Here is a 26,226-nt window from a genome sequence, read left to right as displayed (position 1 = left end):
TTTGAGAAGGTTTCAACAGATTGCCATGGGGTCTACAATCCAAAAAAAAACCTGAAGAATTCCTGATATAAATAAAGGGAATCTAGTATATCTTGAGGCACTCCATTCCACTTTTGGACAGCTCTAATTTTTAGAAATATTTTCCTCACATTAAATTTAAATTTGCTCCTTTGCAACTTCTTCCCTTGGGGGCTGAGGAGAATCAGCGTGTCAGTCAATCAATGGGCATTTATTAAGAACCAACGTAACCACACACTTCACATTTTAGTTCAGCTTCATGAGCATTTTCATGGGAGGAAAAATAATCCTTAAATCGCATCCCTGCAAATAGAGTCTATAACTGTACCCATTAACAGGGCATTTTTTGTTGCTGTTGTTGGGTTCCTGTTTTGTTTTTCATATTGCTTTGTGGTGTACCCGCCATAGTGTGTGCACATTTTCTGACTCAGGATGTGCTCCTCTGTATCATGCAAACATGGAGCCTATTTGCATTTTGGAGAAAGCCTCAAAGTCTTAAAGAAATCATGACTTCATCATACATGGCAGTCCAGCACCTGCTTACTGCTACAACCATCTTTTTAATTATTTTAAATTTACATGCATTTTTTCTCTCCTCACCCCAGTCCCTCCAATGAAAAAAAAACAAAACAAAAAACAAAGCTCTGATCACAAATAATCTGAGTCGGGCAAAACAAAGTCCCACTGACACCAACCACATCCAAAAGCATAGGTCTCATTTCACATCTAGAGTCTTTTACCTTTCCATCAGGAGAGGGGTAACCTGATAGCACAGGGATGAAGTATCTTATTTTCCTTCCTCTGGAATCAAACTGGTTATTGCATTGATTAGAGTCTTTAAGACTTAAGAACTGCAGCTCTCTTAAGAGATCTTGAATAGTTAGGATAAGATTTGCTAGAATTAAAGTATGATTTTTATGAGAAGAATTAAAAAAACCCTACTATAAAATTGTGTTAGGGTTCATTGAACTATGCACATTCTGTCTTAGGTAGGATGGCAAATGCTGACATTCGCTATTAAGCTGGGCTGAGATCTCAGCTCGAAAATGAGGGACACAAGTACTGATCATTAAGTTATACAACTGGTCATAAACTCACTGATTACGCTAAGTAGCCTCATTTTTTATTACATCTTTAAATAAAAACTAAAGAAACCACAAAAAGACACCTTTTCTAGCAATAATAATAAAGTTTTAAGTCATTAGGTACAAATTTTAACATTTAATGATAATATATGGCACTTGTTCAAGCAAAATCAGGGTTAATGGTTAATTCCAAAGCATAGTAGTGATCTGGATTTAAGCATGATTTTCAAGGAAACGATAGGGGAATTCACATCCTCATTAATAGAGTCAGCCTGGGTCACAGACAAAAATAACTGTACCATCACTCTTTCTTTCAAGATGGACTTCTTCCTTTCATTTGTTTTTATAGTTGTTACATACTAATTACTCTAAGATCATATGGAAGTTCTTCCTGCTAAGTAAACCTGAGTGGTTGTACCACTATAATGAACAGCTGAACACCTGAAGCCTCCCACCCAGAATGAGGTTCCCTGGAGTGTTTATTCATTCTAAGTTCTTGGTAGTTTCAGAAGCTGGTCAATTGAGCCAGGAGTGTGGCTGATATTTTAAAATTTTATATTTGGGTTTGCGAAGGAAAACTTGGAGCTCATTTCTCTGTGCTGGGTCTCATGTACTATTTGTTTCAGACTTTCTGAATCTTGTTCATAGAGCCTTGAGTTAAGTGAGAAAGTAGTTCTTACTGACTTTTCATGCATGTTTTCCTCTCCAAGTTTTTTCTTCCTAAACCCAACACTGAGCTGACTTGGGGAACGGCAGTTGTGAGATGTTACTGGTTAGTGGAATGAAAATGTGGGCTTTATTTTCCTTTGGAAGTTCTGCATGGAGATAAAAATCTCCATTTGAAATTTGAGATGATTTGGTAGGGAGTGAGGAGGTGGGGAATCTGCAGCCTTGAGGCCACATGTGGCCCTGAGGGTTATGCTTGAGGACTTAGAGGGACATATATAGCAAAGTGAATAGGACTCTGGGTTTAGAGTCAGGAAGTTGTTGTTTAGTGTTTCAGTCATGCCTGATCCTTCATGACCCCATTTGGTATTTTCTTGGCAAAGATCTGGAGTGGTTTGCCATTTCCTTCTTTGCCTCATTTTACAGATGAGGAAACAGAGGTAAACGGTATTAAGAGACTTGCCCAGAGTCACACAGCTCACAGGTGTCTGAGGCCAGATTTGAACTCAGGAAAATGAGTCATTTTAATTACAGGTTGGGCCCTCTATCTAGCTGCCCCTAGAATCAGGAAGACAAGGATTTAAATCTCACCTGAGAAATTTCCTAGCTTTGTGACTTAGTCAAATCAAATAACTTTTCTGTGATAATAATGATAAAATTCAACTTGACAGCCTCTAATATTCATTTCGGCAATTCGTTTTATGAACTTCTTGTCCTATAATTTTTACGATGTGAGAAATATATACAATATGTTTGTACAGGTTAGAATTATAGTGAGGATTACTGAACTTGTATCTTGTGCTTTTAATGTATTCAGCTCTTTATAGGATTCCATCCTGCTTTCCTCTTTAACTGAGATCATCTGAGTGTGAAATGCATGTTCGCTTAAATTTCCTTGTGTCTTTCCTTTGTAAAAAGAGTGAGTAAAACTGGGGCAGGAATATACTGACCAGTCATCTCAGACTAGATAATATTATTGACCCTTTAAAATAAATGAGCACTGAAGGCAGTTTGTTTTATTTGTGTATACTTTGGTATGTGAGTGGTCATTATGGGGTTGGTGGGGTGAAGCTGGTGAAGAGAGAGGAGTTAGGTGTAGACATTCCATTCCCCTTCACTTTAATGGGCTTATCAGTCACTCAACTATTTCGTAGATCAAACTTTGCTAGACCCTTCCTCACCCATTCCTGCCATGTTGAGAACTTTCAAAGGACGTTACTATCTGTATCAAGTACAAAGTAGAAATCTGGATAAAACTTGGATCAATCATCTTAGGGGTTTTAATGCAGAATCACCATCACTGTGCAAGTACATGTCTGAGCAAACAGACTGAGCTTGACATGCTTCTCACCAGAACGCTCTGACCACCATTGGCTCAAGTTGTTTGGAGGCCTCATTATGGGGGAATCCCTGGGATTCCAAGTCCGATCTTAAACAAAAGCAAACCTTTGGATCCATATAACAGTAGATCGAGTTTAAGCATAGGAAGGCTTGGACCGAAGTAAACTGTTGCTCTTACCCCAGATTGGATCTAAACCAGAAATATTAATAAAGAAGAAGCAATAATGATACTAACAATTGGCATCTATACAGTATATCAAAGTTTGTAAAGGTCTTTATATACATTATCTCACTGGGGCCTTATAATAACTTAATAAGGTGAAGTTCAGGGAGATTCAGAACCTTCACCATGGTCACACAGCTAGCCTCAGAGGCAATAGTCGAACCTAGATCTTCCTGACTCCAAGATCGGTATTATTCACCATGCTATGATGCCTCTAGAAATCAGTTGTTTTGGTCATAGAGAATAACAGTCAAGCTTGTTTTTGTTGTTGTTGTTGCTTCGGATTAGACTTTTGATTCCATTGATTGAGTGAATGCCTGAAGAGGAAAGTCACTTTATCAATTTAGATAGGCGCCATTTCTACGGCTCTTGGAGAGTTGCCTGAGAAGTTGTGACTTGACCAAAGTCATAGGCTACAAGCCATGCTTGACTAAACCAGATTAAAATGTAATTTGGAAATATTTAACAAAATAAAAACACAATAAAACATAGATAATAACACATTTTAAAACTAAGTCAATATGTAATCGATAGAGTTCCTTACATATAGATTACTGGCCTCCCATTTCAATTTGAGTTTGGCACCACCATTTTTTTTGTTGTTTTTTTTTTGTTTTTTGGCAGGGCAATTGGGGTTAAGTGACTTGTCCAAGGTCACACAGCTAGTACATATGTCAAATGTCTGAGGCCAGATTTGAACTCAGGTTGACCTGACTCCAGGGCTGGTTCTCTACTCGCTGCGCCACCTAGCTGCCCCCTGGCACCACCATTTTAAAAGACAATAAGAGTTAATGGATGGAAGTCCCTAGTTTCATCTTTGCTCTAAAATTCCATGATTTCAACTCCATCTTTGGGACTTAGACTAGACTGGCTTTGAATCGTGGAAGCAATGAGAAGGCATTTAATACTTTATTTTACCTGAGTGCATTTGACTCCCTGTTGATGGTAATTCTTAATTAGGATCATTGGAGGTATATTTGACAATTAGAACCCACACAATGTAAGCTTCTGATTTTAAATGACAGAATGATTTAGCGATTGTGCAGATGGCGACATAAATAAAACTGGCTGTTGTTGATTTTTTTAATTTTTCATCATAAAATGAGTACTATAATTCTGGCTAATTTTGTTACAACTATTATGCCATCAAAGAGTATATTATTGGAAAATTAAGAGAATTCCAAATTAGATTCAGAGGTGGAATTTGCTGTACCTGGTCCTTTGGGTGCTTTCCCCTAAATAAGCTTTTAGAAAGAAACTTTTGAATGAAATAAAATAAGAATAGAACTCCTCCCTTTGAAAAAGTCCATACTTTAAAAATTATACTTAATTGCTGCTCATTTTCAGATAGGAAACTGAGTCCCACTTAGATGAATTTCCCAAATTCTTGTAAGTAGTTATTATTTCGGATGGGACTGAAGCCTGGTTTCTCTTCTGTGTTTGGTGTTCTTTCTAATACATAAAGCTCTTTCTGGCTTAATCACAGAAGCTCACTATATGGGTGTTATCATTGGTTCCTCCCTCTTCCTCACCTCACATATCTACTAGATGCTCCCATTCAGATAGCAAATCTTTAGCTATGTATAGTTATAGATGTAAGCATAACAGCTATAGCTATAGCAAAATAACCCCAGCTGGGGAATGCCTAGGGGGATCAGTAAGAATAAAGAGCCAACGGTGGCACTGAGATAATGGTCTTGGGTGATTAACAAATCAAGAAACATATCCTGTGGTAGAAGGAACACTGAGCATGGAATTAAGAGACGTAGTTGGAAGTAGTTTAGAGGTATACATATATATATATATATATATATATATATATATATATATATATATATATATATATATATATATATGTGTGTGTGTGTGTGTGTGCAAGCATTCATAAACAAGTATGCATATATCATTGAGAGTACATGTTCCTGTACCAGTATAGGATTACTGTATCATGACATCTGATGAACTAAGCTCGGGGGATAGAGTGCTGGTCCTGGAGTCACGAAGACTCTTCTTCTTGAGTTCAAATCTAGGCTCAGACATTTACTAGTTATATGACCCTGGGCAAGTCACTTAACCCTGTTTGCCTCAGTTTTCACATTTGTAAAATGAGCTGGAGAAGGAAATGGCAAAGCACTCCTGTATCTTTGCCAAGAAAACCCCAAATGGGATCATGAGTTGGACATGACTGAAATGACTAAAGAGCAACAACCAAGATATCCCCATTAACATTCCCATGAACGGAATATAAGTTAGATTTCTTGAATATGAATTCCTGATAAGAACCACGTCTAGCTAGTTTAGTTTCACTTTGAGGAAAATATATGAGTCATACCTTGATGACCTTGATTATCTGTATTCTTGATTTGGGAATCCTTCAAGCTTGCCACAAAACGAGGTTTCTGAAAAGAAAATTAAAACAAAAAATAAAAGATGAATAAACTAGTGATTAATAGTACCATTCATGATTAAAAATGCCCACCATAGTGTCATCTTCCAGAATGGGTTATTTCTTATATAGTTCAATTGGAATTAAATGTCATCGGTTCAATGTTAATTCATTGTGGCTTCTGTTTCAATTAATTCTCTACTTAGAGAGCCTCCAGATTTAATCATTAAAGAAACATGCTATCAATTGGGTAGCTAATAAGGAGTAAACTAGCATATAACAGGTCTTCTAGTAGGTTGCATGTGGTGCAAAGGCTTTAAATAAAACATATTTAACACCAATGTGATTTTCAATATTTTATACTCCTTTTTAGACATTCTGAAATGACTCATTTGAAATCTCAGGTGAAGCCCAGAGAGGATCCAGATACTTCTATAGCATCAGATCTTTTTGAATTAATACCTTCATGGAAATAAAGACAACCCATGGAATTTTCTAAAGAAAAAAATTATAAAGTTAAATGTTTTTAACCTTGAATCAAAGACTTGTTATGTATTGATGTAAGCTGCTGGTGGAGCCACAGATACTTATTTCTGATAGACAGGGATCATCTTTCTGAGACAGAGACATTTTTGTCATTAATTTCAGGTCCTTTTGGTAAATAAATGTGGAACAGGATGAGTTCAAGGGATTAATTGGCGCCCCAGGAGGGCCCATGAAGCAGCATCAAACTGTAATCAGCTCTTGGAATTGTTGTTTCAGGAAGCCCCGGGTCTCTGCGGCTCCTCTAGAAGTGCTCATTACTGTCTGGGTAATGTATTCTCACCAAGTAGCTATAATAGAATTAGCTCTACATTTTATAGGTTATTCATTGGAGGGCAGTTGGGAATGGAGTATATTTTATTGGCTCAACAACATGTTTATTTAAACTCTTGGTCTGAGGTAGATTCAGATACTAAAGTTATGTTTTAGAATATTGAAAGGGAGGATACATATCCATTGCTTTAATTTTAAATAAATATCAAGCTATACTTCTTGGAGAGCTCCAATGATCATTTTGCTCTTACTGGACATTGCCATGGAATCACTAGATCATAGAATTAGAGCTGGAAAGGAGCTATGTATGGGCCAATGAGTCCAAACCCCTCACTTAACAGATGAGGAAACTGAGGCACAGAGTGAATTTAATGACTTGTCCAAGGTTACAAAGAACTATCTGAAGTGTGATCTGAATGCATAGTTTAGTAAGTCCAAGCTTTTTCCACTACACTAAGTCTAACTTAACATGTGCAGTTCTTATAATAGCAATGGTTTAATTAATACAGTGACCACTTCCTGATATTCAGACTTCTTCTTAGAAGCAGATCATCAACTCTTAGGGAATTGGCTGTCTATTGAGTTGCCTAACTTTCAAGACTTATTACATATTACTCTCCTTGGCATGGTCAGTATTCTAGACACACTGGCCTACTTACCGTTCCCAAGACATGAAGTTTCATTTTCCATCTCCAATACTCTGTACAGTCTATTCCTCCCCTTCTTGCCTGGAATGCACTTTCTCTTCACCCCTTTCTTTAATGATCCCTACTTTTCTCCAAGACTTAGCTCAAGTTACCTTCCACACCAGAATTTTCCTGATCTTTATAGATCTTAGCTCCCTCCTGCCCTGGAGGAATGGGCAGATAAAAAAAAAACAACTAACTGTTCCAATGGCCATGATGGCATCTGAAGTAGGTGCTATGAAAAGCTTAGAGCTTGGTCAGACCTCAAAGATGCCAAGGTCATCTTCTGCATCCCAAAAATCATTTTGACTTTTGCCTTGCCACTGGATTTCAATGCCCGTGGAAGACAAACTGAGACTGACAACTTTACACAACTCTACATCAGTTAAACGAATTCACATGTGAGTCACGACATCACTCTGTGATATCATTGGTCCTCTTTGAAAATGAAGGATGAACAACAAGGTCCCTACTCCCCATATATCTTTGTGTGTGCTTTAAAAAGGTATTTTGTAATTACTGATCAGTATTACACATCCCCTCTAAAAGAATGTAAGCTCCTTGAGGACCTTTATTTTTGTCTTGTGGCACAGTATCTGGCCTATTTGGGGGGTTTGGGTGCAGCACTTTCTGATAGCCTTTGCTGCCTTGCCAGTTTAAAGGATGATATTATTGACAATCACCCAGACAAACAATGTTAACGTCTTCCTTGCTGCTTCACTTTATCTCATCCCACATATATAGTGAGTTGCCAGAGCTAATTATTTCTGCCTGCCCAACAAATCTCCTATATATCCCCTCTTCTCCATTTACACTGGCCACCACCTTGATGCAGGCCCCCATCACCACTCACCTGGGCTATTTCACAATTCTTCTGATTAGTCTCATACCCCAAGTCTCTATATGGAAATGCTGGGGTACAGTGTGAGCTTATCCATGTTGAATTCTCTCCCTGTTCTCCCCCTCCCTCTCTACTTCCTGGCTTTTCTGCCTTCTTTCAAGTTGCCCCTAAAATCTCGTCTTCTGCACTAAGCCTTTCCTGCTCCCCCTCTGTGCAAGGGCCTCCCCTCTGAGATTATGTCCCATGTATCATGGATATATCTTGTTTGTGCATAATTTTTGCATGTTGTCTCACAATCGCAAACTCCTTGAGCACAGAGACTGTTTTTACCTTTCTTTCTATTCCTAGCACTTAGCACAGAGCCTGAAACATAACAACTACTTACTAAATGATTGTTTATTTTAATTGACATGACCTGAGACTTCATTGTCTTAATATAGTACCAGACAAAGAGTGCTAGTTCTTGAGTTAGAGGACCTGCGTTTGGATCCAGCGTCTGACACTGCTTGAATGATCCTAGGCAATTGACTTAACCTCTTTGGGCTTCAACTTCCTCAGCTCTAAAAGAAAGGGGTCACTTTAGATGACCTCTGAGGTCCTTTCCAGCTCTAAGTCTATGATGTGATGATGTAGGGAATTGCTTATGAGGGAATTCCCCTCACCAATACACGGGCTCCACGAGTACCTTTCTTAGAGAGTTGCATGCTGAGGGCATTGAGTGATTTAGACACACTTACATTACACAGCTAGGATGTATCAGCAACAGAACTTAAACCCAAATCTTTGTAATATCAAGGATGTTCCCCTATCCATTGCTACATCACTGTTATTATTACAGGTAGAGTGGCAGCTAGGGGGAGCCATAGTGCATAGTGGTGGTGGGGAGGGAGGGCTGAAGTCAGGAACTCATCTTCCTGAGTTCAAATCCAGCCTCGGATACTTACTAGATGTGTGACCCTAGGCAAGTCACTTAATTATATTTGCCAGTTTTTCTTCATCTGTAAAATGAGCCAGAGAAGGAAATGGCAAACTATTCCAGGATCTTTGCAAGAAAACCCCTAATGAGGTCACAAAGAATTGGACATGACTGAAAATGACGGAAAATAACAATAAAAACAGGCATAGCAAGTTGTTCACATACATCAAGAATACATTAAGTACCTACTGTTTACAATGCTAATTGATAAGGATACAAGGACAAAAAATGAATAAATAAAAACCTATCCTACTAGCAAAAAGCTTAGGATATCCTAGAGGGGCTGCAGCCTGTGCACAAATATGGATGACCCAAGGTAGAATGTGATGGAGACAAAGCCTAGATGCAGATAATGCTCAAGGCACATTGGCAGGAAGATAGAACGTTGCCATCTTGGATTGGGGGATGAGGCAGTGTGAGTCACAGATGGCTTCTCTGTAGAACCTTGGAGACAGGAAAATAGAACTTTTGGGTTAGTGACCTAATATACATAAGTGTAAATGAGGGGTCAATTGGTACGGCTGCCTAAGCTATGGAATCTGCCACTCTGGAACATCCAGAAGCTAGCTTCTGAATCCTTTCTTTGAGTTTTGGAGGATTCAGCCTGTAGTGGAAAGAATACTGGATTTTGAACAGAAGATTTGGCTTCAAATCTCAGCTCCTTCACAGTTTATCTCTATCAACTTAGGCCAAGTCTCTTTCCTTCCCTGGGTCTCCATTTCCTCATCTGTAAAATGAGAAAATTGAGACTAGATCAGGGGTGCTTAGCCTGAACTCCATGGTCTGTGAACTTGAATGGGAAAAAAAATACATCTTTAATTTCATTAATGTTTAACTAAAGTTTATCATTTCATTCAATTAAAAAATATTATTATGAGAAGGGTCCCATAGGCTTCACTAAACTACCAGAGAAGATTCTCAGTCAGTCTCTCTCTGTCTCTCTCCTCCTCTGTGTGTGTGTGTCTTTCTCTCTGTGTCTCTCCTCTTCCTCTTCCCCTTTCTGTCTCTCTCTGTCCCTCTGTCTGTCTCTCTGTCTCTCTCATCCTCCTGCTCTGTTTGTCTCCTTCTCTTGTCTCCTTCTTTCTCTCTCTCTCTCTCTCTCTCTCTCTCTTTCACACACACACACACACACACACACATGCATGCACACACACACACACAAAATTTTTAAGAACCCCTGGCCTAGATGATCTCTGTGGCTTCTTCTAACTCTAAAATCCTATAGACCTTGAGCCATTTTGTGGATACTGTCTGGCCACTTGCTACAAACTTTCTCCTGAACCCCATCATCCTTTTGAAAACATTTCTGATATTTATAGTTTATTCACTTTTGAGGGCAAATGAGAATAGAATACATCTCCCCTCAAGCTTATTGGCCCAACTGAATGTTAATTGAAACCATTACTCTGAGAGTCCCCTAATTGATGAATCATCTTCTATTGGGGCCTCCTGATCAGGTTGAATTCCACTTGATAACTTTACCTGAGACTGTTTTCCTAAGGGAGCACAGTTAAAGGAAAGCAGGAAGCTTTGGAAAGGTGGAAGTAACATTCATTTTGACACTGATTTTGAACCTGAAAATAGCCTGGGAAGTCAGGGCAAGTGTGATTCATGTTTGCGAAGCATCCCTTAGCGCCCTTCACCTCTCCTCGTCTCTCTTGCTTCTCTGGCATTTTTCAAGTTCAGCTGCTTGCTCTTGGACTGCATAGCTCTGCACACTGCCTTGAGGGGTCCAGGATCTGCAAAGAGCTTTGTCCTCAGGGAGTCATACTGTCAAATTCTGCCCAATGGGGTCCTGCCTCCAAATGACTCCCCTTCAGGCTAAGACATTTTGAGGATGTTGCAGGTTTTTTTCCCTTTGCATTTTTGGCTCTGATTGTGATTTTACTTCATCAGATATATTCTCTGGGATACCTAGGAACTGTGGGGTTCAGCAAAAATCCTTGTAGCTGCCACTCCTGAGCCTGCATTAATACCGAGAGGGTCAGTTGAGAAGATGAAAGTTCAGCAAGACTGGCTTCTTGAGACCTGTCTTTTAAGAAACACCAAATAAGCTAAGCCTTATGAAAAACTTTCTTCAACAGTTTAACCTGTCAACTATCACAGATATTAATTCTCCTTTTTTAAAGATGGGGAAACTGAGGCTTGGAGAATTTAAGGACCTTGCTAATAATTATACAGTTGGTAACTTTTGGATCTGGGATTCAAGCCCAGGTCTCCCAAACCCAAATGCAATGCTAAAGCATTACAATTTTTACAAGGAAAGGTTTGATTGAGTAGATGCACCCAACCAAATTATAATGGGGCAGACATATACTAATAGTTGCAAAATGGATATTGTAGAGGTCTGTTCTGAATAGCACTGTTAATAACATGGTCCATATTATCATATGATTATATATACACGTGGCAAGTGAAAATCTTCAGCACTGGAGGACTCAGAAATAGAATCATGGTTCTTAAATACTTTTGTGAGTACTCAATTATTAAATTACATAGGGTTAGCCTTTGAGGTCCCTTTCAACCCTGAGATGTAATAGCAAGAGTTTTTATTTTTTTAATTTCTATATAATTTAAAAATAAAATTCAATTTAACAAACATTTATTAAGGCCTTACTGCATGCTTGACATTATGTTAAGTTCTGGGAATGCAAAGACAAAAAAAATGTCACTGTATTGGTAGGGAGGATGCAACATGTACACAGCTTAAAAATATATGTGATCTATAAAAAGGAAATACAAAATTTGTGTGGATGAGTGTAGCACTGCTCCTAAAGATCTCATTAATGAGCTGGCCCTTGAATTGAAGGATTTTGAGAAGTGGATATGAGGAGAGAGAGCCCTGGGGGTGAGGGGTATGAAGTGTGATCGTCTATCAGCAGGCACTGAGGTGGGCAATGAAATCTCATGCATCAGGAACAGCAAACAGACAGTTTCAGTGAAACATGGTGGGGATGGTGCTAATTTGAAGTCAGTTAAAAAGCTAGATTGAAGGTGGATTTTGAAAGGTTTCGAATGCCAGAGTTTGTATTTTGATGTAAAGGTGAGAAGGATCTCTTGAAGTATTTTGGACTAGGAAGTGATATATTCTTTTGATATTGATTTTAAAAAGGGTCTGAGAAAGAAAACTGTGAGTAAAAATAAGATGGAAGGAAATTCACAGATGGCAATTATAACTCTGAATGTGAATGGGATGTTTATAGCAGCTCTCTTTGTGGTAGCAAAGAACTGGAAATCACAGGGATGTCCGTCAAATGGGGAATAGCTGAAGCAGTTGTAGTGTATGATTGTGATGGATACTACTGTGCTATGAGAAATGATGAGTGCAATAATCTTAGAAAGGCATGGAAAGGCTTGCCCCAAATGGTAAACAGCAAAGTGAGCAGAACCAATTGTATGCAATAAGTCATTTTGACTATTATGAACACACAAATTAACTATAAAAGACATATGAAGAAAGATGCTATCTGCATCCAGAGAAAGAATTGATCAATAGAAGTATGCATAAAATAATTTTACATATATTTACCTATTTGTGTCTAATGGTAGCCATTCTAAAGTGGGGCAGTGGTGGGGAGGAAGAGAAAAAAGAAATTTACACAATAACTTAATTATATATTTAAAAGGAATAGCAAGTTGTACAAAATTGATTTGCATTTTCATGTGCAATCATCTTTTTATTACACTATGGAAATGCTTCTTTTATTCCATAAATTAACAATAAAATAAACTTAAAAAAATTTTAAAAAAGAAATTACTTCAGCAGCTATATGGAGGACAGATTGGAGAGAGGGGAGCCTGGAAGCTATTGCAGTAGTCCAGGTGAGGTAATGAGGTCATGAGCAAGGGAGGGGGGCCATCAGAGTGGAGAGAATGGGACAGATATGAGAGTTGTCATGAAGGTAAAGTAAACATGACTTGGCAACTAATGAGATATGGAAGATGAAGGAGAAGAAAAATTAGGATATAACTTCCGGGTTTAGAACCTGAGTGATGATTAAATTATCCCTGATCTTTTGTACCTATTAATAAACCTGTTCTTTTATGTAATTTTTTGCACCTGAGTTAGAATTTAGAATTTTAGAGCTAGACCAGACTTCAGTAAATAATATGAGTGTAAGATATTGATGAGAGGAAAGGAAGCACAACTTTTCCATTCCCATAGCTGAACACTAGAATTGGTTGCTGTTTGGAAGTTTGAGTATTTATGAAATTCTTTCTTTCACATGTAGCTGTGATCAGGTGTTGTTCCATTGGAGGCTTGGAGAAAGTAGGGAATAACTATTTCTCTGTCTCCTCTCAAGTTTTCAGCTTTGATGAATATCCACCTTTTATGTCTGACAACTGCCATTTATTAAGTGACTACTATATCACAAGAACTGGGTTAAGTGCTAGAGATATAAAGAAAGACAAAAATTCTCAAGGAGCTCATAATGTAAAGAGAGAGACAGCATGTGAGCTGTTATGTACCAAAAGGATATAGTATACCCAGAGAAAGTTGAAGATGCTCAGAGGGAAAACACTAAGATTAAGGACAGAATAAGGCTTCATATATGAGGAGAGATTTCAGGTTATACTTGAAGGAAGCCAGGAGGAAAAGATGTTGAGGGAGAGTGTTCCAGGTCTGGCAAACAGCCAGTCTTATATAGTAGACAGAAAGCTCTGCATAATAGAAATTCGCAATCTTAAGTACAATCCTATCCTGTTCTGCAGTGTATACAGAAATATTTATCTTATTTGATGTTTTGTAGATTCAGGATAAAAAATAAGATGAAAAAAAATTTTAAATGGTCTGAGAACAATATTTTTGTGTCTAGCCAAGTATTTCTTAGAGAATTCAAGTGTTATTGGAGTCTAGGAAGTATCTCTGTGACAATGTGCACGGTAAGGTTTTGGAAAACTTTCAAGAAGGTTGGGTAGAATTTAGAACAGGGTGTTCCAAAAATCTTGATGCCATTAAAAATATATTTTATTTTCAATTCTTAACTGTCTCCTCATTTCCCCCTCTCCCATCTATTGAGAGAGTAAGAATAAATGACAGTATACAAAAATGTCTAGTCAAACAAAAAAAATTCCACCATTAGCCAGATAGGTAGATAGATAGATAGATGAGAGAGAAAAAGATAGATAGATAGATAGATGAGAGAGAAAAAGGTAGACAGACAGATAGATAGATAGACTTTCTTCCTTTGAAACCTGCCTATTCATATCCTTTGACCATTTATCAACTGGGAAATGATTCTTATTCTTAAAAATTGTCTCAGTTTCCTATGTATCTTAGAAAGGAGACTTTTATCAGAGAAACTTGCTGTAAAGATTTTCTGTTTCTTGCTTCTCTTCCGAATGCTTTGGTTTTGTTTATGCAAAATCTTTTTTACTTTAAGCGATCGATATTGTCCATTTTACCTCTTGTGAACCTTCTATCTCTTGTTTTGTCTTGAACTCTTCCTAGATCTATTGATCTGACAGGTAATTTCTGCTACACTCCTTTACTTTGCTTCTGATGTCACCTTTTATGTTTGTCATGTAGCCATTTGCAGCTTGTTTTCATATAAGGTACACTATGTTGGTATCTCCTTAGTTTCTGCCAGATTGCTTTATAGTTTTTGTCAAATAGCAAGTTCTTGCCCCAATTGTTGGAATCTTTAGTTTGTTTTTTTTTTTTCAAACACTGGACTACTGAGCTCATTTGTTTCTGTATACATATTATTATATCTGATCTGTTGCAGTGATCAACCTCTCTCTTTCTTAAACCCAGTACTAGATTTGTTCAATGATAACACTTTGTGGTATAATTTGGGGTCTAGTACTGCTGATCTTTCTTCCTGCCCCCCCTGCCATAATTCCTTTGTTATTCTTGACCTTTTATTTATCCAGATGGATTAGGTCATTAGTTTTTGTTGTTCTATAAAAAATAGTTCTCTGAGAGTTTGATTGATATGATACTGAATATGTAAACTCATATGAGTTCCTCGAGAGCAGGGATTGTTTTTGCCTTTCTTTATATTCTTAGAGCTTACACAATGCCTGTAACATATTGAACACACAATTGATTATGTTTTTAGAAAATGTTGAATTAAACTTTACCGAAATGGGATGGGAGGTGGAATTAATCATTTGACTATAAGTGGTAATTTTGTACCAAGAGTTTAATCAATGTTCAAGTTTTTTGGTATGAATACATAGGACACATGCAATCAAATAACCAAACAAATGAAAATATCTCTGTGAGTGTGGGCATGAAAGATATTTTATTGTTAAAATAAAATATTTCTTCCACCGGTAGAAGCAGATAGTATTGAGGCAGAGACATTGAACTACTTAGATGGTTCTCTCTCTCTCTCTCTCTCTCTCTCTCTCTCTCTCTCTCTCTCTCCTCTTTCTCTCTCTCTCTCTCTCTCTCTCTCTCTCTCTCTCTCTCTCTCTCTCTCTCTCTCTCTCTCTCTCTCTCTCTTCTTCTTCTTCTCTCTTGCTCTCCTGAAAAAAAATCTCAGATTACTTTGCTATCAAACAAGACTTTTTTGGGGGGGAAGTGAATTTCCTTTGTGAATTATGGGAGTTTTTGTTTGGGTTTAAGGAAGAAGACACCTGGTTGTAAGAACTGGGCTTTGTATTACCTTAGCTAATATCTTCAACAACATATCATAAAATCTGTCTGACTCTCTTCCTTTCAGAAGTACCCATCCCAAAGTAGGGACTGAAAGTTCATACAGGAAAAAAAAATTCTCCCTGTTATAGAACCAAATGCACAAAGTCAAATACCTCATAACAAATGCTGACCAATTTTCTCTTTTCCCTTGAATTTTGAGTTTTTAAAGGCTTGGTTCATTTGTTTCTGTGTTATATTCCAAGACAAACTGCTTCATTTGCTTTTGGGAAGAACTCATGTAAATTATATGCTAGTCATTGTATCTTGGAACATGGAGGTTTTCTCTCCCTTTCTCATGAATAGTAATCTCTAGTTAAAACAGTAAGGTGTTAAAAAATATATAGCACAATAGATTTGTACACCCAGGAGAACTACAGTGAGGTAACTGGATTGTTTTATTGCATCAATAAATACATCTTTTGAGGACTCAGAAAATCACTTTTCTTAAGCTGCATTTTGAAAATAATGAAAACTCTTTGCAAAATGATCTCTAAGGAATCAATTGGCCCAAGAACTTCAATAGATAAGCAAAACCTGCAACCCACTGCCTTTCTAATTTAGGTCTTTTAGTAAAGATCTGATAGATTCTGTCAACCTTGATGACTGTCTCAGAATGTAATTCCAAAGTCACTTCTAGCATTTTATTTGCAGAAGCACAAATCCCAAAGTCCTTTGAGTTAAAACAAAACAAAACATAGCCAAGAACTTTGCACTTGTCTTTGAATGTTGTGTTTTTGGGCTCTCCATTTGAAATGCAAAGGCATAACATCTCTAATCATTGCATTCAATGGGGTCCTGACAGGGAATTAACCTTGCCTCTAAGTGGTTAGAATTGATCTTCTCAATTTCCAATTCTTTCAGAAAAAAAATCCTAATTTGGGGAACATAGATTTTCACAAGCAAGAAAAAGAATCTATTTTCTACCCTAAATTTTCTAAAGGATCATGTTCATCTCACCAGCAGATTGCAAATGTGACAGTGCATTATCTCAATTATTGCTTTTATTTACTTTGGAGATGCTCTGGGCTGAGAAGGAAGAAAGGCCGGCTAGACAGACTAATTTTCAGACACTTAAAATGATATCCAGTAGCCTGATTCATTCACTCTGCTAGAGATGCTTAGTTCTTTGATGACTATGAATACATTTACTAAAAGGGGTATATTAAAAATGGACTACACACCAAAACCATTGTTCGATGCCTTGCTGTGGCATAAAGGGAATCTTGGCCTCTTAAGTCTATATGCCAAGTGGAGCAAAAATACTGCAACGCTATTAGGTGGGAAGGCTTCAAATATATGTTCAGTGATCATCTCTGTGTCTGTAATCTTAACACTAGTGACTCATCATTAATTTTTCAACCTATTGATTCATAAGCATTCATTCAATACCTACTATTTTCTAAGTACTGTGCTAATTGTCAGGGATGCAAAGATGAAAAGACCCCACCCTCGAGGAGCTTATATCCTTTCAGCAAAGACAATATGTATATATATATGGACATAAATGAAACACATACAAAATAAATAGGAGAAAATATAGGGATGGGGTGGAGGAAGGATCAAGCAGCTGGGGAGATCGTGAAAGGCTTCTAGGTGATTTTAGTAAGATGTCATCCACATTAGGATCATCTTCCTTATCCCTCTCCCACTGGAAGCTCGAATCTCTCCTTGGCACATTGGCCTTTGATAGGCCAGCTTCTAATCATCCTGTTCAAAACCGAGCTTTTTGGTCACTTCCTGGCCACTTCTTGTGCCACCCACATTAACCTCCCTCTCCCCTTCTCATTCTCCTTTAAATGTTGGCTTTCCTCATTAGAATATATATCTTTGAAGGCAATGGCTGCCTTGCTTGCTTATTTTTGTGCCCCTAATGTTTAGCACAATGACCCACACGTAGTAAGCACTTAGTTAATATTTTATCGTTTATGTAGTTGACACTAGCTGAATCTTGACTAGAAATAGGGATCCTAAAAGATGGTGGCAAGGACCAGACAATCTTTATAGTTCTTTGGCCTGATGTGGTCACTTAGCCTCCTTTTCACCCAGCTGTTTTCTAAGCCAGATGTTCACATATATCAATCAATAAATAAACATTTATTAAGCATGTACTATATACTAGGCACTATGCTAAGCACTGGGGATAAAAAAAAAGAGGCGAAAGATAATCCTTGCCCTCAGGAAGCTTATAATCTAATGTGGGAGATGACATGCAACCAAATACATACAGATACTATGTACAGGATAAATAGGAGATAAATAGGAGAGGGAAAGCACTGGAATTAAGAGGGGTTGGGAAAGGCTTCCTGTAGAAGGCAGGATTTTAGTTAGGACTTAAAGGAAGCAAGGGAAGTGAACAGTGAGAGCAGAAGAGGGAGAGCATTCCAGGCATGAGAGATAACCAGAGAAAATGGCCAAAGCTGAGAGGTGGAGAGTCTTGTTTATGGGAAAGGAAGGAGGCCAGTGTCAGGATTAAAGAAAATAGTTTGGGGAATAAAGTGTATCAGAAGACAAAAAATGTAGGAGCAGTCTAGGTCATGAAGGGCTTTGAATGCCAGAGAATTTTGTATTTCAACCTAGAAGCAACAGGAAGCCACCGGGGTTTATTGAGTGGGGGGAGGAATGTGACATGATCAGACCTGTGCTAAAGAAAATCACTTTAGTGGCTGGTTGAGGGCTAGATGGGAATGGGGAGAGACTGGAGACTGGCAGAGCCACCTCCCCCCACCCCTTTTGTAATAATCCAGGTGTGAGGGTGAAAAGGAGGCATAACTGAGAGATGTTGCAAAGGCAAATTTGACAGGCCAGGCAGCAGCTTGAAAATGGGGATGTAAGAGATAGTGAGGAATCCAGGATGATTCCTAGGATGTTAACCTAAGCGATTGAGAGGATGGTGTTGTATTATATAGCAAAAGAGAAGGTGTATGTGTGTGGGGGAGAGTTCCATTAACATAAGAAGTTCTATTTTGTACATACTGAGTTTAATATTTCTATTGGACATGTGGCTCCAGATGTCTGAAAGGTAATCGGAGATGTGAGATTGGAGGTCACTGGGAAGTTGAGGCAGGATAAATTGATTGGAGAATTATCAGTATGGTATGGTAATTAAATCTTTGAAAGCTGATGAGATCACTAAGTGCAGTAGTTTATAAGGAAAAAGAGTGGAGGACCCCGGACTGAACCCTGAGGGTAGGAACAGTCAGATGGGTGGGGGGAGAACCTGAGAGAGCAGAGATGTGAAAACCTAAAGAGGAAGAGAGAGGGATCAGCATTGTCAAAGACTGCAGAGAGGTCCAGGCAAGATGGAACTTTCTCTGACCATGGAATAGAATAAGTGAACCCTGATGGATCCCAATAGAATCTAAAACCAGAGGAAAACCTGTAACCTCCCCCCTGTCCCACCAAAAAAGGAAATGTAAAATATTACAAATATTTGTCAATGAGAATTGTTAAAAGAACAAAAGATTTTTGAAAACTACCCTGACGTATTCATTATCGTTCAGTAAAGGAGGTTGGTTTGTTATTAAATCTATTGTATAAATCATTTTTGATTAACCAGGTTGCAAAGGGTCCACTTTCAAGAGGCTATAAGGTACAAATAATTACCTCTCCTCTCACAGGGGCATCACCTGAACATGATTAGTGCCTCATCAATGTTGATAAAGTGTGAGAAATTGCCCTCCAAATTACAGAAGTTTCACCTGAATGCAGAGGACCTCATCAGGTGTCAGGGTCGTGTCTGCAGGGTATAAATTAACTATCTCATCAACAGCAAGACTTCTTAGCTCTTTAGGAAGATTCCAAACTGAGATATAGGGAATCAACAAAATTATTTACCAGAAAGAAAAAGAAAAAAAAAACACACAGCAACATCTGACCCTCAGTTACATAGATAAAATTAAGTGGCATTAACATCAACCATTTAAACATTCTCCACTATCTCCCGAAAGATAGATTGAAATGAAGAGACAGCATGAACAGCCCTGCATGGTACAAGAGAAGAAAGTGCTTGGGGACATTATGTAGATGGCAGAAATTCAAAGAACTGCAACAAGGTGGCAAGAGAAAAATTCTGAAATAAGTGTCCTCTGGATTGCCCATAACAACCAGGGGAACAAACACAGCATGTTTTCTGCATGAAATCTTGCCCCTATCTCAGAAAAGCTTTTCCTGGTGTGATGAAACTTTATCTATCTACAAAATTATTATCTTGAGTTTTCCATAAAGTTATGCAAAAGAGATTCAGCAGCTGGAGTGGAAAATGAATCAGCCATCTACTTGAAGGAAATAGTAATGGTGGTGTCATGTGTGAGTCTAATGCCTGTCCAGAGATCTTTCCAAATAGATGAGAGAGTTAATGTGTTGATTAGGAGAGGCTATAATTTTAAGGACAATTCCAATTTTAAAGATAATTGATTGCACCAGGAGTTAATAATGACTATGACAATTCCTTTGTGAAACCAGACGTCCTAAGGTTTGTTTCAAAAAAATACAATTGCCATAAGAGTAGAATATAGATTAGAAAATCTCAGACCTTAAGGTCTGATTAGATTGTTATTTCACAATTACAAATTGTTCACATAAGAAGGCAGTTTGAATGATTCCATTTATGAGAAGTAGGACAGTTTATGAAATCTGACTAACCACATCAAATTCCTTAGTTACTATAGTGTGTTGTGGTGAAGATTTGGGGGAACATACTATACATAGACCAAAGCCTTCTAATGTCATCACTGAGTACGCATATGTAGACAGCACAGAACCACAACTCTTCATTCACACAGACTGTGTTTCAACTTGAAGGTCTCCCAGTAAAGACTCAATAAGATTTAGGTCCCCACTCAGGTCGCCACTAGAAAACAAAATCACAAAATTTGAAGGTTGGAAGAGATCTCAGCAGCCAATTAGTCCAATTCCTATTCAAAGAAACTTCTTTATAATATTCTTGACAAGTCTCATCCAAACTCTGCTTGAAGACCTCCAAGGAGGGGGAATCCACTGCTTCTTCAGGAAAGCCATTCCACTTTTAGATAGGTCTAATTGTTGGGAAGCATTTTCTCAAACAGTTGCTTTCTATCTCTACTACCTTGTGTTGATTGACTTGAATTTTTTTTATATTCAAGTGCAAGACTTTACATTTATCCTTATTGAATTTCCTCCTATTAGATTGGCCCAAAGTTCTAGCCTGTCAAATCCCAGCTCTATCATATTTTATGTTAGTTAGCTCTCCTTCCAAGCTTTGCGCCATCTGCTGATTTGCTGAGTATAACTTCTATGATTTTATCCAAGCCACTGATAAAAATGATTGATCCCTGAGGTATTCTACTTGAGACATCCCACCATGTTGACCCTAAGCTATTAGGAGCAACTCTGATTCCAGTAATTCAACCAGATCTGAATCCTTATGTTGCAACATGATTTTAACTTATTTCTACCCCGCTGCTAAGAGTGCTCAGTTCCACTTCAAGTACTACTTTAACAGTAAGGACTTAGACACAGAACAGGCTTGTTAAAAGGCACATAAAGGACAGAAATGGGATGCAAATCTGAGTTTTGCTAGCAAGGGAGTTGTTACATACTGCCTTCTAGTGAATGCACTTTCCTTTCTTCTCCCTGCCCTGAAAGGTTCCATTATACTTGCCATTAAACTCAAGGCACCAGCTAATCAAGTCCTTACTGATAAACCACTATGGTGAGGCTCCAAGAACCACTAAGGTGATAGCTGCCTGCCTCTTCCTTTCCAAGATCTGGAATCTCCCTTGCTTTTGTGCTCTGCATGCTACACTGTAGCTCTTACTGAAATTGCTCTATATCATGCAACGGAATACCAGTCATCATCATGACTCCTGCTACTCCCATAGGCATCTCCTGTCAACCTCTTAAGTTTGCTTGAGTCAGAAAAAAATGTCTCTCCCTGACCTTTTGTTGGCTCTGCCACTCCAAAATTCGATTTTAAAGTTGTTTGGTGGGGGGGGGGTGTTGGAAGAGTTCAACCTGGTTGGCTTCCCCTAATATTCCGTCTTGGCTTCTAGAGCTCTTTTCACTGTAAAAAATTATTCTCAGTGTGTGTTATGGGAACCTTTTGGAGTCTCTGAGTCCCTTTCAAAGGGTCTACAGGATCAAAAGCATTTTCATAAAAATACCAAGACTTTTAATTTTTAAAATGATAAATATCCATAGATAAAACCCACATAAAAGCATTTCAGGAGGGTCCTTAATAATTTTAAAAATATAAAGGGGTCCTGTCCTGAGACCAAAAAGTTTGAGAACTGCTATGCTTCACCATACTTCTGTTCATTGTCTTTCTCAGTTTGGCATCAATTTAGTATCAGTGAAACCTATTTCAGATTTACTCAAGGGCAACCTCTACAGCAGCTAAAAACTGGACAGTTTCCCACAGGATTGTATGAATAGTTAATGGTAGCTAAAAATGACTAGGTTTTAAAAAGAGAAAATTTCCAAAGGCATGCACAATATGGCATTTGTTGTCAATTTTGTAAATGGTTCTGGACACAGGTGGCTATTTTTTAGTGTGTCCATGGTATCACTTTCTCTTGCTGAAGTCATGAAAATAAATTCAGGCTATCGACAGAAAAAGGACAGGCTACACTGGCTCTGCATCTGGTTTGCTGCCATAAGAGAACATTTTAAGAGTTTATTCCATGTCTTTGAGCTGCCTGGTATAGTTGTCTGTTAGATGAAAATCCGAGAACATTTACATTTGAGGGAATTAGTTACTGGCTAGTGGTCCCTCCCTATTGTCTACTTACATCATGAACAAAAATCTGAATAATATTCTTTTCTTTTCCTTTTTTCTATTACCTCCTGTTTACTCTCTGTTAATAGCCACATTTTCCATGGTTCTCCATTTTATACAACTCTCACATAGAATAAAAGAATACTCCAGAAGCTTTTAGAGTTCTTATTGCAAAGAAATGGAAATCTGAAGTCATCTTCTTCGGTCCAGTGTATTTGACCACTTGCAAATTCATTTGTATTCATAAAGGCATTCAAAGAGGCATTAGCTTAGAACCTTGGTTTTTGGTTCAATAGACCTGTTTCTGAATAGATTGCTGAAACTGGATTTGATTTAGCTAAATGAAAGCATAGAGAATTAGAATTGTTTTTAATAATAGTGCTAAATATTGGGGAAAGAGCCTCTTTGGGGGGGGTTCACTCAATCAGTATTCAGAGCATTAGGAGTGCAACTGCAATGAATGAAATGATTCCTACTTACAAGGACCTTACATTCCAACAGAGATACAACAAATACATATGAAAATACATACAGAATAAATATAAAGGTAATAAATATCAAGTATTTCATTTCAAGCTAGTTTGCAGAAAGAGCATTAATAATTGGAGGGATTAGCCTTACAGGTGCCTAAGGTGATGCTTGAGTTGCATGAAAGTATATAAACTAATTATCACACCTATACTAAGGACCATTCAGTAGTATTAACTAGTTAATGAAGAACAGTACTGTTCCCAGCATAGTACTATCTTGGAGTCAAGGAAGTGTGGTTTCCTGTCCCACCTCTGATAATTACTAGTTCTGTGACACTAGCTAAGTCTCTTAATTTATCTCAGTGCCATTTTGTTTACTTAGAAATGGCTCTAGTGATAGAGCCCAGCAAATTTTCTTGCATAGGATGGTAAATATGTTTGTTGTAGGTGATAATTGGAAGCAGTCAATGGCCTTGCTAATTCTACCATCTTTTGCTATTTGACAGTCTCGAATGGGAAAATAAACATATCTGATTCACTTCAACAACTCAGGAAAGAGTTATTGAGTGCCTTTTCTGTATTCTAGACTACGCACTGAGGGAGGTATAAAGATAGATAATGCATGAGCCTGTCCTATTTATGAGATTATGTACAATATGTAGAGAAAACAGAAGGCAAATCAGAATCCAAATAAAAATTTGATTCCTCATGGAATGAAGAATATGTTAGTGGAGCTTAGTCATAAATACCCTACCAAATAAAAAATGTTTTTAAGGATAGCCCTAGTGATGAACTTTATGCCTCTTATTTAAGGTCCAGCTTGTATAAGGTAGGGAAGGCTTAATAGCCGGTTGACTACAAGGTTTTATCCACAGAAACTTTCAAAGACTATAGGTCTGTGCCCATAGAGGGTGTAGATCAGCGGTTCTTAATGATTTATTTGTTTTTTTTAGCTTTTTTTTTCTTTTTTTGCTGTGGACCCTTGGCAGTCTGGTGAAGCCTGTGGACTGAATCTCAAATAATGCTTTTAAATGCAAAAAATACATAGAATTTCAAAGAAATAAATTAGGTTAAAATACGGTTTTTTTATATATATACATATATATTTAAAAAGTTCTCAGGTTCTAGGTTAGAAGGCCCTAACACAGAGGGATTATATTTTGCTCCAATAAAGGAAAATTTACACTAAAATCAGATTCTTAAAACCTTGAAGTAAATAAGAATATAAGGGCATAAGTTTTATAGGAGTTTAAAGGAAGGGACATCATTTCCAGGAAGACAATATTCAACTGGAGGATCAAGACATCAAGGGACATCATCATTGCCATCATCAAAAGATGTAAGTTCTCCTCCAGGCAATGTGGCATATCAGATTATACTGTAAAATTATAATCAACAAAAGCATTGAGTAATGGTTAAATAGAAAATTTGCTTAATGGAATGAATAGATTAAGTAAATAAGCCCCAGAAGCAAATAAACATAGTAGCATAAGACTTAGTAAAAATACTATTCAACAAAAACTGCAGGGAAAGCTGAAAATCAGTTTGGCAGAAATTAGGTTTAAAATTAGACCAACAACTCACACCTAAGACACCTAATACAGTATTATGGCCAGATGCTATCGTGGATAGAGTTTTGGGCCTGGAGTCAGAAAAACCTGAGCTCAAGATGCCCTTACACACTTACTAGCTATGTGACCCATGGGAAGTCATTTAATCTCTGTGTGCCTCAGTTTCCTCTTTTGTAAAATGAAGATAATAATAGTACCTACTCCTGTGGTTGTTGTGAAGATCAAAGTAAATATTTATAAAGTGGTAAGCACAGTGCATAGCTCATAGTAGGCATTTAAATGTTTATAATCTTCTACTCCCCACATGAGTTAAAGATAAAAGGTCCTTTGAGTTAAAGAAGGGAAAGAGATATGCTTCACAATTTGGATAGGCAGAGAGTTCTTGGCCCAAAAAAAGTAAAATTTGAAAATTGTAAAAGACAATTGGACAATTTTGATTACATAAAATTGAAAATCTTGAGTACAAAAAAAAATCAGTGTGGTTAGAATTAGAAAAGAAACAGTTAACTGGAGAAAAAATCTTGGCAGCAAATTTCTCTGATAATCATCTGATAATACCCAAGATACATAAGCAATTAAGGTGGGGGTGTATTAATATAAATAGCTAAAGGATGTGCATAGGAAGTTTTCAAAAAAAATGCTTCATGTCATTGTTATTGTTCATCCTTCATTTTTAAAGAGGACCAATGACGACATGAGGTGATATCTTGACTTGCATATGAATTGGATTAAAGTGAGGCAAAGTGGTGCAAAGTTGTCAGTCTCAGTCTCTCTTCCAGAGTCATCCAAATCCAGTGTCATGACAAAAATCAAGATGACTGGCAATGGCTTGGGGTGCAGTAGATGACCTTTAGATATCTAATGATATCTAATGATGATTCTCTCAGTGATTCACAGCACCTGTTTCAGCCACCATCATGGCCATTGGAACAAATTGAGCTCATTCACTCATTCTGCTGAGGGAAGTCTTCACGTACTTGGGGTAGACGTCTTCCTAATTCACTCATAGGTTTGAGGCTTGTTGGTTGCCTTCAACCAGGTTTAGCCTGTCTGTTTCATATCATAACAATAAGAAAAGTACCACTTGATATGACTATGATATTGTACTGCACACTTATCAGATGGGCAACCAAAAAGGATATAAGTAATTGTTGGAGAACTGATGGAGGTCAGACACTCTGATGCATTGTTGGTGGAACTATGAATTTGTCCAAAATTTTTGGAAAGTAATTTGGAAAAATATACCAGAAGTCACTAAACTGTGTATACCCTATGAGCCAGTGATACTGCCAAAAGGGATAAAGAGAGGAAAAGACCCATACGTACAAACATTTAGAGCAGTCTTTTCTTTGGTTGTTTTTAGTGAAAAACTGGAAATAAAGTGGGTACCCATCAGGCATGTAATTGTTGAACGAATTATTCTGCATGAATAATTGAACACGTTAAGGCCTATTAATGTAATATAATATTATTACACTGTACAAAATGATCAAACAGATGGATTTAGTGAAATCTGTGAAGATTTGTATGAAGAGTGTATTAAGGATAACCAGAACAGATTGTGGTAGAATGCTATTACTCTAAGAAATGATGAGGGAGATAGTTCCAGAAAAAACTTGGGAAGTCCTATATTAACTGATGCAAAGCAAAGTGAGTCGAACCAAGAGAACACTGTACACAGTAACAGTAACATTGTGTGATGATCAACTATGACTGACTTAGCTCTTTTCAGCAATACAATGAT

At 37.6% G+C, this 26,226-nt stretch overlaps 1 protein-coding gene across 1 annotated transcript in view; it reads left to right on the top strand.

Moving 5' to 3' along the window:
• Window positions 1–26,226, top strand: part of ZNF804B (zinc finger protein 804B) — a 594,276-nt gene that overhangs the window by 466,295 nt on the left and 101,755 nt on the right. The window lies entirely within an intron of this gene.

The sequence above is a fragment of the Trichosurus vulpecula genome, chromosome 5 (assembly GCF_011100635.1).
Source record: "Trichosurus vulpecula isolate mTriVul1 chromosome 5, mTriVul1.pri, whole genome shotgun sequence".
NCBI classification, from domain to species: domain Eukaryota; kingdom Metazoa; phylum Chordata; class Mammalia; order Diprotodontia; family Phalangeridae; genus Trichosurus; species Trichosurus vulpecula.
The sequence above is the reverse complement of the archived record's forward strand: the minus strand, read 5'-3'. Positions and strand labels throughout refer to the sequence as shown.